This window comes from Pistacia vera, unplaced genomic scaffold (assembly GCF_008641045.1).
Source record: "Pistacia vera cultivar Batoury unplaced genomic scaffold, PisVer_v2 Contig84, whole genome shotgun sequence".
Taxonomy (NCBI): domain Eukaryota; kingdom Viridiplantae; phylum Streptophyta; class Magnoliopsida; order Sapindales; family Anacardiaceae; genus Pistacia; species Pistacia vera.
Window position 1 is genome coordinate 173,975 of NW_022196712.1, and position 8,188 is coordinate 182,162.

At 34.4% G+C, this 8,188-nt stretch overlaps 1 pseudogene; it reads left to right on the forward strand.

Moving 5' to 3' along the window:
* Positions 1–660: 660 nt before the first annotated feature.
* Positions 661–8,188, forward strand: LOC116118233 (annotated as a pseudogene).

Below are 8,188 nucleotides of genomic sequence, written 5' to 3' on the forward strand. Positions count from 1 at the left end.
AAGCGCTGTAGAATATTCCAGAAAGGAAAGAAAGTGTGCTGGTGTGCGTTAGTACTAATATTTAAAAGCACAGCTGGCGTCACTCTGCACGCCAGCAAAGAACACCGACACCATAACCTCCCAAATTTCGCTATATAAACCCCATCTCAACGCTTTCAAGCCTTCTTCGGTCTCACATTTGGAAGCGTTTCTTATCATTTGCGTTTCGTCGAAGCATCAGCTAAGTTTTCTTTTCCTTTCATCTTCTTTCTTCGCTTCCTTTATTTTATTTCATCAAAAATATCGTTTAAATTATTCTTAAATTCCAGATCTGTTTTAAATTAGGGTTTTATTCCTAAAATTTGTCTCCTATTCGAGTTGGGTGAGCGATATTGGGTTCTTTCAAAAAATACCTGATTCTAGATTTTCTATGAGTTATTTATATTGATTCTCATGCGGAGAATCGACTTTTTCATTCTTTCTCGGTTGATTTCTTTACTGGTTTTATGTTTTTTCATAAAAGATCCTCAAGTCTCTCGTGATCAACTTTCGATCCCAATTCAATCAACCCATTTCTTTCCTCTACCCTCCATTGTTATGTAATCAACAGTTAATTCTAATAAAACACGATTTCGCTTTATTTAACCAAAAACACTTAGAGAAAAAAAAAAAAAAAACCCAATGGGGTCAGTTCAAAGGCAAACAAGTTCCGGCCCGACAGCGACCCTCGTTATGCACAGATCGACGAGAGGAAAAGGAAGAGTGATATCAAACCGGAACGGCCAGGGATCAAGAATGAGGAAACAGAAACAGATGGAGGATTGGTTAACGAAATAAGCCAATTGGAGAACGCCAATGCCATGATTAGACAAAACATCGGGGCTAGTACTCAACGTTACGTTGAGTGGAATCTGCCAACAATGTCGTGAGGGCTCAAACTATGGAGCTGACTGATCATTTGAGGTCTTTGACTCTGTGCTGCAGATCTGGGGCGAGATTAGTGGGCTCAAGTGGAGATTCCTGAAATGCCGACCCTCTATGAAACCGTGGCAGTCCTGTCCTGGGCAGCATATCACGGCGTCTGCTGATTGTTTGAGATGTAACATCGATTTTATTGTCGTTGCTGGAGAAAGTGGTCGTTGTGTCCTTTTAGGTCTTTATGTGTTGTTAGTTAGCTTGATGTCGGTATGGTTTTATTTTCAATGGGAGTGCCGTTTGCAGAACTTGTTATGTTAATGATGTAAGGTTGTATTTCTGTTTCATCATTCTGCAATGAATGTGCCTTCTGTTATTTTTTTAGTTCAATGTAAGGTTGTTTTCTGTTTCTATCCATTCTGCATGTAATGTGCCTTGTTCTGTCATTTTCTTTTCGTTCGATGTCTTCTAGTTCATTAACATTCTCTTAGTTAGTATGATAAGCAAATTGATTTTCCTTTACGTGCGATGTTCTAATTGTAGGAGTGTTAGTTAAAACTCTCTTTGTTATAATAGATATCTATCTACATCGTCTATACCTAATGTCATAAGAAAGAAGCATGAAGCTTGAATAATTGTTTTGGTTTCTGCTCTCACTAACATATATTCAGACGCAATGAATGGTTTATGTTGATTAGTTGTTTTAGTCCGATTATTGTTTTTGTCGTGAAGAAACAAAAAAAATCTCTGGACCTGCATATACAATCACATGTATTAAGAGATCTCTTTTTTCTTCTTTCGTCCAGCCAGCTTTTACTACACGATCACGTGTTTACAATCGTTCAAAGTCAAACCTTCGTTGGATGTTAGTTTTTTTACACTTGTTGGTCAGTTCGTTAATCAAATTCAAAAAAATATTGTCCTAACAAGGAACTGACATATGAACCACTTAACCTAACTAAAAGAATTATTTGGCATAAAAGCAACTAATTGACGCTGATCTTTTCAATTTCTTAAAGTCGTAAATGCAATTTTCGCATGTATTTTCCAAACAAACCAAACGGTCAGGTTGATGTTGAAAACTCCTTCAGGTGATGTTGATGGCCCATGGACCTACGCAAAACAGAAAGGAGCCCCAGTGACATTGAAAATCGAGTGGTGATGGAATGTAATCTTGTAAAGGGTTTAATTATACCAATTTTATACATTTAAGAAGTATTATTTAACAGTATTGAATAAAAAGATTGTCCATAGAGATTTTAAGAAACAAAACTATGATTATCTCATACATTCAATTATTATGCATCTACTAAATAAATAAAAATTATTATTGGAATTTGCCCGCAACATATTGTGACGTGTGTGAAGAATATACAATACTATAAAGGTTTGGAAAGGTTGGGTTGGGATAACGGGGTTGAAACCGTCCCAGCGTGCTGCCAACAATTGCACAATAATTGTAAACCATATTAGGGGGCCAATAACATCATAACAAAGTCATTGACGATGTACGGTTTTATATACACATAAGATGGATAAGATGATACATGTTTGATAAGTCTTCGAGAGTTCAGAATTTAGCAGCAGACCATATAATTTGTTAAATAAAGATTAATTTCAATATCAAGAAAGTAATAAGAAAGACTACTTAAATACAAATACAAACACAATAATAAGGAATTTACTTTCAAGATGGTATCGTATATCAGAACACCCAAACTCCCATCACATAACTTATAAATTAAAAAAGCATAACACTATGCATTCAATCCTCGTAAGTGCGGCACTCATCGGTCTCTGGGTTGTCCTTACAGTAGTCTCCAAAGGGTCCGAATCTTTCTTCGTCTCTGGCATGGCTAGCGCTGCACTGAGTTCTTCACCTCGTCCCATGCAGCCACACACTACCGCTTGCAGGGTCACCCTCGCACGCCTCCTCTGCATTCTGATGCTTCTTCCACCTTTTCTGAGATGCTATTGGGGCAGCTCTCAGGGGCTGATGTACATGCGCCCTGATCTAAATAGGCTGGCCCTTTTCCATGGGTTGTTCAACCCTGGTGGACCTGATAGGCAGAGCCTTTGGTGATTCCGTCGTCTTTGCCATCACTCTGGGAGTTGAAGGTTAATACCAGTATTGTTGCCATTGCTTCTTGTTTCCTTTCCTTTCTTGTTTGTAGCTTAGTCGAGGGAGGTGCTGTGTTTTGAGAAAAGATAGTGATGACGATAATGTATATAATGAAGGCTGTGGTGCTTTGGGAAACACATTTTCTTATCACTGATAACCAATTGTAGACTTCCACGTTGGATATAGTTGGAGATATTTTAAAGAAAAAAAAACTTTCGTGTTTCTATTGACCATTGCAACCTCAAAGGGCCTTCTAATTGCAACGACTCCTTTCGTGAGAAAAAGAAAAACAGTTTCATAACCACCATTAGTGATCGGTCAATTATAAATTTTTTGTTGTATTGTCAACAAGTCTTGAATGCAGTTTTCTTAATTACTAATAAGGTGATCACTGAAATTTACTTTATTATTAACTTTAGAAATTATGATTAATTAAGATATTGAATGACTCGAATACTTTATTATTAAAAAAAAAATAGTTTACATTATTTTATATTAATCATACGACAAAATGTCAAATTAATAATGTATAAAATTAAGTAACAAATATCATTGTGATGGTACACATAAACACAATATTTTTTTTTTTTTTTTGAGTAAGGACTTTTCCATATAAAGTTTGGCACGATACTTTCTCACAAAAAAAGTTTCATATACATTTCCCACCCGTGATTTCCAATGCCAAGATTGATAAGAAAATGCTTGAGAAGTCACGGCCCAAAAGGTATCGATGGCCGGCGATTGGCAGAGTAAACGGATAAGGTATATAGGGGTTTTGGTGAGAGGGCTGAGGGGAGGAATATGGTGGCGTCGGGGAAGGCCAACAATGTCGAGTACATGCCAAAAAGGCTGGAAATGGTTGTCGTGTGGTGGAGTTGGGTTGCGAGATTCATCAAAAATAGTCAAATCGAGGGCTACCAAGGTTGGGAAATGATAAAATGATGATTTCGGTCGATTTTGATGAGAAAATCGACCGAAACCAAAATTGACCGAAATCAACTTCAAACCACTGGCGGCAAAAGAGGGCTGGAGATGATTTATGTGAATGTCAAATTTTGGGATTGAATTGAGGGTGAGTAATTTGAGATATATAAATGACTATTTTAATCTTCCATTGTTAAAAGAGATTCAATGTGTTAATTTAGGGGTATAAACTATAATATATAAAACTAAAGATACAAACTTGCTATTTTGTTAAACTTTGGGTGGGAATATATGTAAAAAGTTTATAATAAATTTGAGCTTTTTTGGCTTTTTTTTGGGGGGCCCCTTGGCTTAGATAAGAAATTATAAACTATTTTCATTTTTGTAAGATATTCAAAAAAAAAAAAAAAATTATAAAAAATTTGGCCCCCATTTTTTTGGGGCGCTAGGCAGGTGCCTCACCTGCCTACCCCTTAAGCCGGCCCTGTTACAAAGTAACATCAACAAAAAGAAAAAAATAAAGAAAAAACAAAGAGAGAGAGAAATCATGAAAATCAAGGGTGGGGATTGTCTTTGTAAAACTAGCATTGCTCTAAGTTTAATGGCATTTTTTTACCCCAGCGTCTCCCTAAAACGTCAAATTTCTTTTGTAATTCTCTGGGGAAAACAAGAGTAAACGGCTTTTTCCCACCTAAGTAATAGTTTAGTGGCACTTTTTTACTCATAAATTTTTAAAATACTACTTTCTCGATCAAAAAAATACTTTTAAAGACACTTTCTGGTTGAGCCCATCAATCGTCGGTTGATTTTGACATTGTTACGACCTCACACTCCACTATTCTCTTTCATGATCATCACTCACCAAAACCTTCAAACTTTACTCCCATTAACTCCATCAATTGTCGATAATCGAGCAATTAGGGTTTGCAGAGCCACTCTTCCAAAGTCAAATTCCAACTAATCATGACTACCAAAATCTAAATTTCAACCACCAAAAACCTTATTGGCCTCCCCTATTCAAAAGCCCCAATATCATGAACTGATTTTGCTTTATGTTCATCATCAAATCGGAAAATGTATTTTTTTGATGAAAATGTAATATTTTAAAAATCAGTTGTTAGAAAGTGTAAATAAACCATTATTAAGGTGAGAAAAAGTCATTAACCTAGGAAATCAAATACTCAATGCACACTAGGGCAACATGAAATTGTTTCATGAAAGCATTTCTCCATAATTAATCAATATATAGATTCCAAACTAACACTGCCTTGTATTTTAGCACTCTTATGATATTTAGCTAAATTTGGTCTTTTTATAAAGAGTATTTATGATTAATAACTGCTACCTAAATACTCAAATTATTTCAAACCTCGGAGTGCCCATATAATGTTATATCGTATTTTGTCTTGCCAAACGTTTTGGATCCAAATGTTTTTATCGATCAGCTTCAACTTGGATTACGTCGTTACGAGCTGTTAAAAATGTACAAGGCGTGTCATACAATTCAGTGTGTTATGATATCAACATTTGGTTGGATAATAAGATCTCAGGGTGCGTTTGATTTATTATTTTGGATAGAATTTTGAAGATAGTATTTGATAATTGAATAGAATGATTATTACGAGGTAAAATTTAAAAATTTACAAAAAAAACCCCTAGGTTTACTAATTTAACTAAACACCCTAATATATAAAAATTTTGTAAAATGATAAAAACACCCCCATCCACCCACAGTACCAGGTCTGGCTGTCAGTTGTGGATCTGTCCGAAAAAGACCAGATCGACGAATTATTGACCATTTTCAGTTGTTTTTAGGCTATTGTGACAGATTCCGGCTACCACCAACGGTGGTTGCTGGAATCTGGCAACTATGGGTGAGTGGGGGTGTTTTTATTGATTTTTAAACTTTTTTTCTAGGGATATTTAATTAAATCAATAAACTTAAGGGGTCTAAAAGTAATTAAAAATATATAATAGTATTTCCTAAATAATTAAACAAATAAATATTTTGGGAATAAGATTGAAAATATGGATAGAAATATTAAACCAAACGCACCGAAAAGTACTTCTTTATCATCCAATTCCCATTATCAGTCACTTTAATCTTTTTTCTATAACTGACTGCATTCTATTTAATTTTGAATTCCCTTGGTTAATTTAAATTAACATGTTTATCATTTTTATATATATTGATGAATTAATTTATCAATAAGTTTTCTCAATTATTAATTAATTCCAATGTGATAAACGTGTCAAACCATCCTGGAGTATATTATTTTTTGAAAAAAAGTGATTGAAACTATAAAATTGGATGATGGATTATGTGACATCAATTACGGATTACTTACAAGTAGAGATTTTTATATATTAAATAAAAATTGGATTATTGGATTAATATATATAACAGATTTTTAATTCTTAAATTAATAGAAAAAAAAATTGAATGGAGGATATAGAACAAATTCTAAATAAGTTAAAAAAAAAAAAAAGTTTACGGGAAAACTATTTTTTTTATTATTATTCTATGTTGAAAGTTATTTTAATTTTGTCATTAAAAGAAAACATTTATTTTTTATACCAATTTAAACTCAGCGGGACCACTCTAAACCGGTTGTACACCAGTACACCTACTCGTCTGTGCTTAATCTATTCTTATTTATCGGCGATAATTTCGTCTATAAAATTTGATTAAGTATAATACTAAGTATAATCTAGTATTGTATATTTTTGGGGGTAAAAATAGTTTATAGTCCCTCTAGTTTTGGTATATTGACACATCTAGGTTTTTAACAAAATAATCCCAAAAAATGTTAGTATGAATTTAATGATTCAGTTAAAAATGGTTATCTTACTTATATATTGAATAACATAATAAGTATATATGCAAATTAATATACAAACTGATAGAGGATAATTATTTTCTCACCATATCATTAATTTTACTAATTACGATTTATTAATTGATTTTTTTGTAAAATCCACCCATTCCTCACATATATTTCAATATTTTAATTAATCTTATAGTTTATTGAACCACGCCTACATCTAAGATTGGAACTGAAAAACTCAAAAAAGAAAGAAACCCCATTGGCAGGTAGCTAACCCCTTTGGCTAAACCGAATATTTGTTTAAGCATTATCCTTATTTGAATTTGGACAGAGAAAAGACCGCTGTAGAAATTTCCAGAAAGGAAAGAAAGTTGTGCGGTGTGCGTTAGTACTTAATATTTAAAATGCACAGCTGGCGTCACTCTGCACGCCAGCAAGAACACCGACACCACTAACCTCCCAAATTTCGCTATATAAACCCCATCTCATACCTTTCAACCTTCTTCGGTCTCACATTTGGAAGCGTTTCTTATCATCTTTGCGTTTCGTCGAAGCATCAGCTAAGTTTTCTTTTCCTTTCTCTTCTTCTTTCGCTTCCTTTATTTTATTTCATCAAAAATATCGTTTAACTTATTCTTAAATTCCAGATCTGTTTTAAATTAGGGTTTTATTCCTAATATTTGTCTCCTATTCGAGTTGGGTGATGCGATATTAGGGTTCTTTCAAAAAATACCCATGATTCTAGATTTTCTATGAGTTATTTTATTATTTGATCCTCATGCGAGAATCTACTTTTTCATTCTTTCTGGTTGTATTTCTTTACTGTTTTATGTTTTTTTCATAAAGTAATCTCAAGTCTCTCGTGATTCAATTTTCATCCCAATTCAATCACCCCATTTTCTTTCCTCTACCCCTTCATTGTTATTGTAATCACAGTTAATTCTAATAAACAACGATTTCGCTTTAATTTAACCAAAAACACTTAGAGAAAAAAAAAAAAAAAAAACCCAATGGGGTCAGTTCAAAGGCAAACAAGTTCCGGCTCCGACAGCGACCCTCGTTATGCACAGATCGACGAAGAAAAGAAGAGATGAATATCAAACCGGGAATCGGCAGGCGATCAAGAATGAGAAACAGAAGATGGAGGATTTGGTTAAAAATAAGCCAATTGGAGAACCCAATGCCATGATTAGACAAAACATCGGCTAGTACTCAACGTTACGTTGAGTTGGAATCTGCCACAATGTCGTGAGGCTCAAACTATGGAGCTGACTGATCATTTGAGGTCTTTGAACTCTGTGCTGCAGATCTGGGCGGATTAGTGGGCTCAATGTGGAGATTCCTGAAATGCCGACCCTCTATGAAACCGTGGCAGCTCCCTTGTCCTGGGCAGCCAATCACGGCGTCTGCTGTTTTTTGA